The following is a 12,280-nucleotide window of genomic DNA, read 5'->3' as shown; positions in this document are numbered from 1 at the left end:
GTTAGTTTGTTGTTACTGCTTATTCCTATTAATCTCTTTTAGGGTAGGGTTTGGGATTTTATTTTTTTATTTATTTTTTAAGATTTTTTTATTTTAAAGAGTGGGGGGGAAGGGCAGGGGAGAGAATCTCAGGCAGACTGCCCGCTGAGCACACAGTAGGGCTCCATCTCACCATCCTGAGATCATGACCCTGAGATCAAGACCTGAGCTGAAATCAACAGTTGGACACTTAACTGACTGAGCCAACTGAGTGCCCCAGGCTTGGGCTTTTAAGTCAAAGTAGAAGATCATGAGAAGCAAAGGACCAAGGACCAAGGACTGAAAGACGGACTTTCCCAAGATCTATAACCAGCTAGTAGCAGGGTTTGCATTTATTCCTCTTTTTGCCGAATCACCTTTCCCTTCTGTTTCTTTGCAGTTTCTAATCCCTATTAGTTGCTTAGTAATTGTTCCTGGTTTAATGTGATTCAATTAAGTTAATCATCATACCCAAAATATGCCCTATGCTAGTCCCGATTCTCTGTCTCACATTGCTGTTCCTTAGGACGTTGATTTATCATTTTTGGATCACAATTTTCCCCTCGCAACTCTATTGCTGTGTTGTATTTACTACTGTACAGAAGACATATGAGGCCAATCTAACTTTTCACTTTATTTGTAATCTTTCTTTTTCCTCCTGGACACATGTAGTACTTTAAATTCTATTCCAGAGCTTAAAACCCCCCATGTCATTTCCAGGTGTAGCTCTGTCTTCATGAATTTTACCCAGTAATCAGTATTTAGTATCCTTTAAATATGTTAAATTAGGCTCTCTTTTTTTTTAGCTTAAGAAAGTTGTATTAATGCGCACTGGGTGTTATATGCAACCAACGATTCACTAAATTCTACCCCTGCAAATAATAATACACTATATGTTAACTGAATTTAAATTAAAAATTAGAAAAGAGAAAGTTATATTATTCCTTTTAATGGTTATTTCTACTCTGACCTTATGTTACCTCTCTGGATTTTCTACACATTTCAACACATGTATCTAATGTGTCATTTTCCATGTCTTCAATGTGTTCTGATTCTTCTGGTCTAGCTGAAAGGACAAAGAAAAATTTTGATTTACTAATAACAGACATTTCAAATGTGGAGATCCAAGATCTTAGAGAGAGGTAGTTGGAAGTACAATGAGCAATCTCAACAGCAAATTTGTGTTCTGTCCATTTCTTCTCTATATTTTATGTGACTACTTATGCCAATATTAAGCCCCAATTAGTCTTACGTGGCTTCTGCAGTGCCTCCCTTCCTACCCAGTCGGTCTACTAGTATTAGGAACAAGGCCCTTCCATGCCAGTTTTGGTTTGCATTTGTGTCATCTCTATTGTTTACCTGGCAGCCCCAGTGATCAAGCAAATTGACTCATAGAGCAGAGTACCTCCCAGTTGTTTATCTCCCAGCATCCCTCGAGGCATGCCCTTGCCTCTTATTTTCACCCTCTCAGTTACAGGGTAAAAGTGGATTCTTCTAGGATTTTTCTATTTCATTCCTAGACACATTGCTTTTTCCCAGAAGGGAGTTACGGGCTATCTGATCCCATCTGTATTGCTTCTAGCTGAATTTCTTGACCTTTTTGACATGGAGAGAACACCTTTCTCTAGTTTGCGCAATTGGCAAGGCAGGCTTTACAGATGTTTCTGCAGACATGAATGAAGTCTTACGTGTCCTATATGATGCTTTCTCCTCCTACATATTACTGCTGATGGAATCTCTTCCATGAGGTTAGGCATACAAAATGGGATCTTCTGATTTCTCTTTGCCATATAAATGGAATGAGTAAGTAGATGAATGAATGATAAATAGGTGTTAACTAGGTGAAGAATGGAGCGAGACATTTTAGGCAGAGGGAATAACAAAAATTTACAAAGAATCTGAAGACAGAAAATGTTATTTTTAGGAAACTAGTAGAAAGTCAGTATGGCTACAGTATGGTAGGTGAGGGTATGATGGTTCACTTTATGTGTCAACCTAGCCAGGACATGATACCCAGAGGTATAGTCAGACATTATTCTGGGTGTCTTCCTGAGGGTGTTTTTGAATGAGATTAACATTTAACTAGGTGGTCTTTGAGTTAAGTAGATTTTTCTTCAATCAATTTAAACCTTGAATATAACAAAAAGACTGACCTCTCCTGAGCAAAAGGCAGTTGTGCAGTAGATGGCTTTCAGAGTTGACTGCAACTATGGCTCTTTCCTGGCTCTTTAGCCTCTACCCTGCAGGTTTTGGACTTGCCAGTGTCCATAATGAGCCAACTCTTTAACATAAATCTCTTTTTCTGTATAAATATATATGTAATCGTATTGATTCTGTTTCTCTACAGAACTATTACAGAGAAGAAATATGGGTACTATGGTGGATCATTTATATACTTTATTCAAAGAGTAAGGATATGAGACATGATCTGATGTGCATTTTCCAAAGATCTTCTGGCTTCAGTGAACAAATCAGATTCAAGATATTTTTGGCAATGGACTGATGTGCATGATAGGGGAGACTCAAAGGTCACTGGCTTATGTAACTGGATGGATAACACATGTCATTACAGATACATGGAGGCCATGGGAGAAAGCTCTGGAGCACTGGGGATTATGAATTTAGTTTATAACATGTTAATTTTGACATGCCTGTGAGGATGTTAAGAAGATAGCTGGATATGCGGGTATGGACCTAAGAGATGAAGTATGGACTGGAGCACTTGCTAGACCTAGAGTTTTATATGCTGTTCTGCACTTAAAGCCAACAATGAAAAATATGTCAAAAGTTCATAGAAGGCCTTCAAGTGAGAGATTCAAAATAAAATCTATAGGAAAGGTCATATCAGTGGTTCCCAAACTTCTAGATACCACAGACCAGTAAAATTAAGACAGATAAACAATTGGGGAATTGGTATAAACTTGCCAACTTTTGTCAACTAAAGACATTTTTTAAAAATACTACCCACTGTCGTCATAATGTCAAAGAAAAATATTTCCTACTCTCTCCCTCCCAAAAAACATCCCTGTATTAGGTAATTCTCTTAAAAAGGAATAAATTTAGCTTTATGAAGCAATATCCTTTATATTATTTTTCTGTAAATCTGTGAAAACTTCATCTCACACCAGTACTGTGGGAAAATGTTTGGCAAGAAGTGGGATACAGGACTTGGGATATTTCAGCTTCATGAATAAAGAAAGATGAAAGTTGATGTGTTCATTAGGTTCTTCTTATAACCTACATGCAGCTTCTGCTGCCCCATCCCCCTTGTCTTTCTGTCCTTGCCCCTCTTCTGCCATTTGGCTCTACTACAAAGCTCATTGTGTCCTAGGAATAAGTAAGTCTAGCTCAGGACCCAGATTTCCTTCCTCACATCTCTGAAGGCCAACTGGAACTATGGGAAAGCTCAGGCCCCGCTAGCTACATCATTGAGATCTAGAGATGTTAGAGCAAAGGAAAAACCCCCGTGACCATGGACCAACCTTACTGGGTTTTGTTCACCTCCTCCAGAGGCTATTCACACACTCTGGGGTGTGGCACTAGAGCAGAACATCAACTTATTTGATGAACAAATATTTTCAGAGTCCCTCCTATGGGCTCGCTGTAGTGTTATGCTGGAAATACAGAGATACAGGACATGGCTCTTTTTCAAGAAACTCAAAGGTTAGAAGGACGTGCATGCTGTCCAGGGCCAAACCTCCTGTAGGCCTGTTGATCAGAATACCAAATTGCCCTATCTGGTGGTTGGTAAAGCCTGGACTTCCAGGCCGATTGTTTAAAAGGTAAGTTCATGAATTTCCCACCAATGTCATGACTGGTGATTTTCTTTTCCCACCCAAGACTCCTACTGAGGCACCTCTGTGAGAACTGTGTAAGGTGGTGGGGAGGTGAGCCCGCTCACCTCATTGTCTATATGTCTGTTACACAGCCTCATTAGTTGTTTGAAGCAAAACAAAAGTAAAAGCAACTCAACTCCTAATTGTAATTCTTTCCCGTTGTGATCTTGGACCAGCTGTTTATTGCCTGGTGCAGTTCATTGGCAGTCAGTAGAGTTGGCAAGAATACTGTACACTTAGTAAGAATGAAAAGGATGGGGTGAAGGTCAGCCATCCCAGCCACCAGGGAGGCCTGCTTTAGCCCACAGCATTCTGGCCCAGAGCCACTGGCACAAGGGGAGGAGATTGAGGTAGAAGACCTATTGCTACAACCAAGTCCTCCTTGTGGCCAGTGCCCAATAGAAACAAAATACACTTTTGGAAAAGGTTTGGGTGGAGGAGGGCACTTCCAAGTTGGGAAGAGAGGCCTATACTCCCATGCTAATAGTGGCAGTGACCCTAGCTCCTTCCTGAGCATTGTGCCAGCTGCTGTGCTATCACAGCCACTCTCTGAAGTCCCAGGGTCCCTCCCCATTCATCCCATGGGAGAGGAGTCCCCGCAGTGGTGGCTCCTCCCCTCCAAGGACTAGCACCACATCTAGACTTGCAGCAGGCAGCTAACACAGAAATGTTCATTAGCACTGTAACCCAGAACATGCTAGAAGGCTTGTGAGGAGCCTGTTACAGTGCAGATGCTGTCATGATCAACTTGTGGAGCTGGTCAGTTATGCCCAGAGCCCTGGCTCTGGAAAGAGGCCTGAGCTCTTTGCTAGTGCAACAGGAGCAAAGGGTGATCATGATGATGTCTCCTAAGCTGCAGCAAATGAAAGAACTGAAAAGGTCGAAAGTTAAGGAGAATATACTTGTCCCTCTGGGAGTGTGGATGGGAAGCCCTTGTGCAAAATGAGCCTGAGCTAAGGAGCCCAGGACTTGCAGCTGTGTCCTGGAAGTGAGTGGCTGGTGACAGTGTGAGCTGGGCACCTCACCATCGGGTGCCCACAAAAGCCCCCAAATTGAAGCAGTGGTGGCAGTAATGTGCTTTGCCTGGTAGAGTGGCCTGTTGAGCGCTGGCATGGCTCTTCCCCCTGAGAGAGGAGACTGTGCCTGCAGCTCTGAGATCTCCAATCCACAGGCTTTCTTACCCCAGTGGGACCTTTGCCTATGTGGCTTGAGATGCTCTCTGCTGATAATGAACGAGGCACCAGAGAGCAGCATCGCTACTCAATTGTACCTTTATTCTGAATCTCTTTTGTACTTTCGCTGGCCCTCAACCCTGGACTGGAGTTTTGAGGTCTGGCCAAGCACATGAGAGAAGCAGATATATAAAGCAGAAAACTTTTCGTTCTGCTAAAAGCTGAATTTAGAGACCCACACCTGCTTTCATGGAGCATGTACCAGTGACACCTGACCCAGTCTGAGATGAACAATCTGAGGCTCTTACCTGCCATGCTGAATTGTGGGGAGCAAAGAGAAGTTAGATGGGGGTGGATATGAAGGAGAAAAGCATTCCAGGCTGAAAGACAGTATTGGCAAGACCGTGGAGCTTGGGGACCAGTGACAGAGTTTCTCAGTCTTTATTTTCCAAGTTGGTAAATGCATCCCAAGACTCTCAGCAGTTTTTAGAGAGAATTGTCTATTAATGCATTCAGTCGTTCAATAGACATTTATTGAGTGGCCACAGAGTACAAGGCAAAATGCATTAAAAGATTAATAAAGCTTATTCTCTGTGCTCAAAGAACTCAGTTTAGCAAATATTATTTATCAAGAGACAGGTGCGATGATAGAGGTTAGAACAAAATGTTACAGGAACATGAAGAATGGAGTGATTACTTGTGATTAGGCAGGTCAGGAAAGCTTTGCAGGGGAAGAGATCCATTTGTATTGCCAAGATGTTTAAATACATCCAGACTTATTTTAGTTTGCCCTATTTGCAAAAATGCTTCAACCGCTGAGATGCCTATAAATTAGATGCTAATTAATGAAGTGAAAATGATGTAGGGAACAGATCCAGATTTATTTTGGATGGAAATTGAGCTCCTTGCGAAAGTCAGGTTATGCAAATAAACTAACTGCCTTTATAATTGTAAGAGAATTGGGAATGTTATTTAAATATGTTAAATATATTCTAACAGATAGTGAATATTTATAATGCCAACTCATTTTCTCCTCAAGGTAATATATAACATCATGCATTTCTAGCTCTTTTTTGAAATAATTTTCTCCTCAATATTAATGTTTTTCTTCTCTTATGCATATAGTATACTTGCTATAGCGATTTTCTCAAAAGTGAGGGGTTCTACTATGCTTTTACTTCCTGATCTTTCTTTAAAAAAGATGTTTCTATTGAGTTATAACATGCAAATCTGCACAAATCTTAAGTATGTGGGCTAATTAATTCTTACATATGTACATGTTCATGTAACTATCATTCTAATTAAAATAGAAAACATTTCTAGAATCTTTGAAGGCACTTTCATATCCTCTCCCAATTAATATCCAACCCTGTAGAGGTGACTACTTTTCTGGTTCTCACTGTAGTTTAGTTTTGCCTGTTGGTGAACTTTAAGTGGAATCATACAGAACACGGCCATTCGGGTCTGGCTGCTTTAGCCCGACATTAGTATATACTGCTAAATAAATTTTCAAAATTCAATGATTGAAAGTCATAGCAACAGTATAAGAGACTTGGTATTCTCAGCCTTTTTAATTGTAGCCACTCTGTAGAGTGTATCACAATGTATCTCACTGTGGTTTTAATTTTCATTTCTCTGATGACTAATTATGCTGAAAACCTCTTCATATGCTTATTGGCCACATGTACATCCTCTTGTGAAATGTCTATTTAAATATTTTGCTGTTTTTTAAAAGTTGGATTGTCCTCTTTTTGACTGTAGGAATTCTATTCTAAACATGGATTCTCTGACAGATAAATGTGTTGCAAATATCTTCTGGTCTTCAGCATGCCTTTTCACTCTTTTTATGGTGTCTTGTTTTTGTTGAAAAGAATTTCTTCACTTTAATGAATTTCAGATTGATCAATTTTCTCTTTTGTGGTTAGAGCATTCCATGTCCTCTTAAAGAAATGTTTGCCTCCTCAAGGGAAAGATTATAATAAATGGAAAAAATGTTTTAACATTTCTCAGAGAACGCTCAAACCTGCGTGAATACCAATTTAGATTCCGACTTTGAGACCCATATTCTAAGACATTGTTTTGGAACATCCTGTAGATAGATAGAAAGAGCCCCAGAAACCAACACCAAAATGCCAGTATGGAATGATTCCATTTTTAAACCAAATGGGCGAGGAGTTTTGACTTTAGAGGACAGTTACTAGAGATACATTGGATATGTATATATTTTTGCAGTTATTAGAGAAATATTATATATTAAATAAATATATATAATATATATTACATAAATATTTTTGCTTTCTTATATTTCAATAATATGAAAAGCTTTGGGGGGGGGGAAAGGTTGTGAGATGAGAAAATCAATTCACTTGAAAACATTAGAGCAAAATCCTTGTCCTTCCTCCCCCTAAATGCCCGATTTGGAATACCAGTCTCTCCCCTTGACCTACTTTTTATCACCATTTCAGCACACACACACACATACATAAAGAAGATCCTAGTCCCAAGGGAAGAACACGACTGAGCTATTTATAGCTTCTGAAACTTGCTCCAACTTGACAGTTCACAAACATAACAGATGGTCTATAATGACTGAACTATTGTTGGATTTGTCTACAATGGTTAATTACACACTCATTTCTTAAAATATAAGATACATGGAGATTCGTTATTCTCACCAAAGGAATATAGTCATACTCTCATATTTAGTAAGTCATGTCATACAGTTTTATGGATAAACAGATTTGAAATAATTAAATATATTAAAATACAATTACCATTTGCCACGTTGAACATACATTTTCCAATTTTCAAATCTTTTGTAAAGCTTATAAGGTAATAGCATGCCTTTATTAAGTAATACTCTCAAATTTCTCTCTCCAACAATGTTCCAACTAGGAATTTTTAAAAAACATACTAAGCTTATATGCTTTACTAGAGTTGGAGCAAGTCACTGAGATGTTTGAAACTATATTTAAAAATTTGGCAGAGAAAAAAATTTTGCAGAAAGGCCTTCCCTCAATGTCCAGACTAAGAGCATTCATAATGCTAAGACTCTGTTTTCTATTTTTTTAGGTTTATTTTTTTATTTTAGAGAGATCATGGAAGGGCAGAGAGTGGGAGGAAAGGCAGAGAGAGGGAGAGAGAGAGACAAGCAGACTCCCTGCTGAGTGCTGAGCCTGACAAGGAACTTGATGCCAGAGCCTCCAGATCATGACCTGAGGTGAAATCGAGTTGGCCACTACGTTGACTAAGACACTCAGGCACCCCTAAGATTCTGTTTTCTTGAGTTAGATCTTTTCTCAATTTGTCATGATTATTTTGGGGGGAAAAATCCAGTGCAAGAATATTAAATTTAAGATATTGAAAATGAAGATACATTCTTCTTTGTTCATTCAATTTTTTAATTCCTCATTTACAAACATGTTGTTCACATATGAACAGTAAATACAACAAAAGGGTACATGGCTTTTGTAGAAGGGGTTATGGTGGGCCTCACATGAAGAAAGCTAGTTCCACTTAGGGCGTGAAGGGCTTTAGGAAGTCTTGATAAAGTCATAAAATAACTCGAAAGATGAGTAGGCTTTTCTCTTCCCCTCCATGTCTGCTCTTATTCCTTTTTTTTTTTTTTTTCCCAGTTGTATTCTTCACACTTGATCTCTTTTCCAAAAATGTTTTTGTGGATGTCTTATCACTGGTGCAGCCAGTGGAAGTGGAAGACAATATCTGGAAGATTCGTTTGGTCTCAGTCCTGCAGAAGTCATATCTGACCCTGGGCTCAATGTCAACAGATCACTCACCTATAACAAAGTACTTAAGATACTGCTTAGGAAGGATGCTTGCAGGATCTCAGATTAGAGAGATCCCTTGTATTTGTAGGAAAGCTCTGGAAGCCTCACTTGGGTGGCAAAGATACAGAGAATTCAGTCATCCTTGGTCTGGCTTTGAAATCCTAACAAAGGTTGGGTTTGTAGTTATTCATTCTGAGTTTGACTGTTCCTTTGTGTTCTGAAGTACCTCCCATTCTGTTCTTTGTGGAACAGGACTGCAGTTCAACTAGCAAGGAATCCAATAATGCAATTTTGAGCAATTAGATAACTTCAGGAGTTTTAGTTCAATAATTAGGATGGACATCAAATAGAGTCCAGTTTAGTTGCTCTTCCTCAGGTCCCGTCAACAACGGTACTGTTTTCAGGGAGGACTAGTTCTCTACTATTTTTTTTTTCTGTTGGACTTTTTCTGAAACTTTATAGCTAATTGTTAAACAACATACACAGCAGAGTTATTCTGATAACTAATTTGTCTATTTACAAAAGAAAATGAAAGGCCGCCTGGGTGGCTCAGCAGTTGAGCTTCTGCCTTCCACTCAGGGCATGATCCCGGGATCTGGAATCGAGTCCCTCATTGGGCTCCGTGGAGGGAGCCTACCTCTGTCTGTGTCTCTCTCTCTGTGTGTCTTTTATGAATAAATAAATCTTAAAAAAGAAAGAAAGAAAGAAAGAAAGAAAGAAAGAAAGAAAGAAAGAAAGAAAGAAAAATGAACTATGAAGAGAGAAATCTGAACGAAAGAAATTATGTATTATTCATCCAACAACAACAAAAAACCGTCTTCATTATTTCTAGCATAATGTGCTAGACTCATTAATCCTGCCAAGTTATTTTTATTTTTAATTCTTTCCCAAAGGGTTATGCTTATTTTTTCACATTGTATCAGTCCACATTTCCTACTTCAAAATTATTTCTCAGTAGTTTTAAATTTGGAAGACATTTGTATTAGGTGAGAAATAATTTAGGATTTTTTTGAAGTTTGAGTCAATCAGCAGGAAGCAAGGAGGAAGGGAGTGAAAGAGGAAGAGATATGTGTGTGTTATCTTGACAGATGCAGGGATCAAATACAGGGGAAAAAGAGGCATTTTCAAGAAAAAATTACAGTTATAACAGGCCTTTCTCCAGTAGGTATTTAAAACCTATAGATCTTCTTATGATATAGTATTGCCTAGATCTGGGATAGTAAGCTATTAGAAACCGGTCTCTGATCAATTCCCTGTGTGAAGGCATGTGGACTAATGTAGAAACCTTATAGTCTCGTTTCAATTTGCTCAAATATGTCTTTGTTCAAAATATGTCTGTGTTTCTATTGAAAGTCATATCTCACTTTATCCTTTTATGTTGCCCAATTTCTAGCTCAGTGACTGATATTTAGATATTTGTTGAATGACTAATAGAAAGCAGAGCAGGAAGAAAGCAGAGGAAAGGAGAACCAATTCATTAGGGTTTTCCTTCTTATACCACTAACAGTACCAAATAACTGACTTTTAGTTTAAAGCTCTAGTGGGGCAGCCCGGGTTGCTCAGCAGTTTAGCGCCACCTTCAGCCCAGGGCCTGATCCTGGAGACCTGGGATCAAGTCCCACATCAGGTTCCCTGCATGGAGCCTGTTTCTCCCTCTGCCTGTGTCTCTGCCTCTCTCTCTCTCTCTCTCTCTCTCTCTCTCTCTGTGTGTGTGTGTCTCATGAATAAATAAATAAAATCTTAAAAAAATAAAGCTCTAGTGAATGCAAACAAAATTCTATTAATGGGTAGCAGATCCTCCTTGACAATGTACAACTGGGCAGAATGAGAAGCAGTAGACATGACTTCTATAAGGGAATATATTACTTCTGATTTTGTCAAAGTGTTGGAAGGAAACATTAATAAATGCAGACTATATTGTTAATTATGAGGCTACTAGGCTGCCAACCTTTTGAGAAAACCTTCATATCTTTTCAAAGAAATTACATGGAAGAAATGTGTGAACTTCTATTGCCTTTTTTACTCTGGATAACATATATTATATCCCAAAATAAATAAGTTTCAGACATTTTGCAAATATTAATCAATATTTCTGGATCTTAAGTGAGAACTTTAAAAATCAACCTCTCTTCACAATGCATTCATCTAGAAAGGCTGTGACCTCCATCTGGGCAGAAATACACATTTGGTTTTAAATTTTTTTTCTTTTTTTTAAAGATTTTATTTATTTATTCATGATAGTCACACAGAGAGAAAGAGAGAGAGAGGCAGAGACACACACAGGCAGAGGGAGAAGCAGGCTCCATGCAGGGAGCCCGACGTGGGATTCGATCCCAGGTCTCCAGGATCGCGCCCTGGGCCAAAGGCAGGCGCCAAACCGCTGCGCCACCCAGGGATCCCTGGTTTTAAATTTTTTAAAAACGTTTCCTCTTACCTTGACTTCTGGGATCCTCACTTTTTCCTACCATTTTGACTATTCTTTCTTAATCTCATTTGTAGACCCCCTATATTTCTCCCTTCTCCCTTTAACTCTGACATGGTCTAGGCTTATGTCCAAGGATTCTTTCCTTCTTTTTATGTTCTCCCTGTAAAAGTTTCACCCACTTCTCTAGTGTCCTCTGCCTCCAGTGTCTCCAGATCTCTATCTTGAGCCCCAAACCCATTCTTGATCTCATGAGCCTTACAGTTGAGCTTCTGGGTGTCCATGATGCAGATTGTAGAGGTTCATGAATCATGGTTGAGTCATCTGGTTTAAGATCTTGAAGAAGGAGTGCTGTGTTCTAGTCAAGGGCCCCTGATGAAGCTTATGGTAGAGACAGTCTGCGAAGCAAAATGGTGTGCAACAAATTGTCTACTGATGAAATGATATGAAGGTAGATAATGTTTTCTAATTAGTTTCTGTAATTGAATATGATAATTAAAACAAGTTATTTTGGTTTTGTTAGTTATCAATTGACTACTCTCCATTAATCTGAATTACAGTGATTTGTATTTCCAGTATTTCCCTTCAAAAGTTTTTATCATTTTTTTAACTTATACTGAAAATGCTGTACCTACAAGGCCTATGAAAAATAAGCTGAGGACATCGTGTTCCATCATAAAAATGATGTACAAACTTTAATTTAAAAGATAACTCTTTCATTCCAAAGCTTTAACAGAATGATACTCAAAAAGAATTTTATCCATTTAAATTCAGGTCATTGAAAAAAGTTCAATAAAGAACATTTTCTATCTAGCATTTTCATTAGGTTAATAGTTCAGCTGGATTTCTTCCATTTTAAATATTGATCCTAGTATCCTCAGATATGTTTAGGTATTAGCAATCCTGATACCATATTTCAGGTGACAAATTTCAGGTGGATTTAGAATTAATTAAAGGACTGTATCCCCTACCTCTCTATAAGGCTTGTCCTTAACATATTCTGCAGTTCCTTCCATGATCAATAAATTCAATCTCCACGAGGCA

At 38.7% G+C, this 12,280-nt stretch overlaps 2 long non-coding RNA genes across 2 annotated transcripts in view; both read left to right on the top strand.

Moving 5' to 3' along the window:
* LOC111090319 overlaps positions 1-12,280 on the top strand; it is a 92,580-nt gene that overhangs the window by 45,601 nt on the left and 34,699 nt on the right. The window lies entirely within an intron of this gene.
* LOC119874657 lies at positions 28-3,227 on the top strand. Its single transcript, XR_005371570.1, has 2 exons — positions 28-363; positions 2,366-3,227. It is a non-coding gene; the product is annotated as an uncharacterized LOC119874657 (long non-coding RNA).

The sequence above is a fragment of the Canis lupus genome, chromosome 16, assembly GCF_011100685.1.
Source record: "Canis lupus familiaris isolate Mischka breed German Shepherd chromosome 16, alternate assembly UU_Cfam_GSD_1.0, whole genome shotgun sequence".
Taxonomy (NCBI): Eukaryota; Metazoa; Chordata; class Mammalia; order Carnivora; family Canidae; genus Canis; species Canis lupus.
The sequence above is the reverse complement of the archived record's forward strand: the minus strand, read 5'-3'. Positions and strand labels throughout refer to the sequence as shown.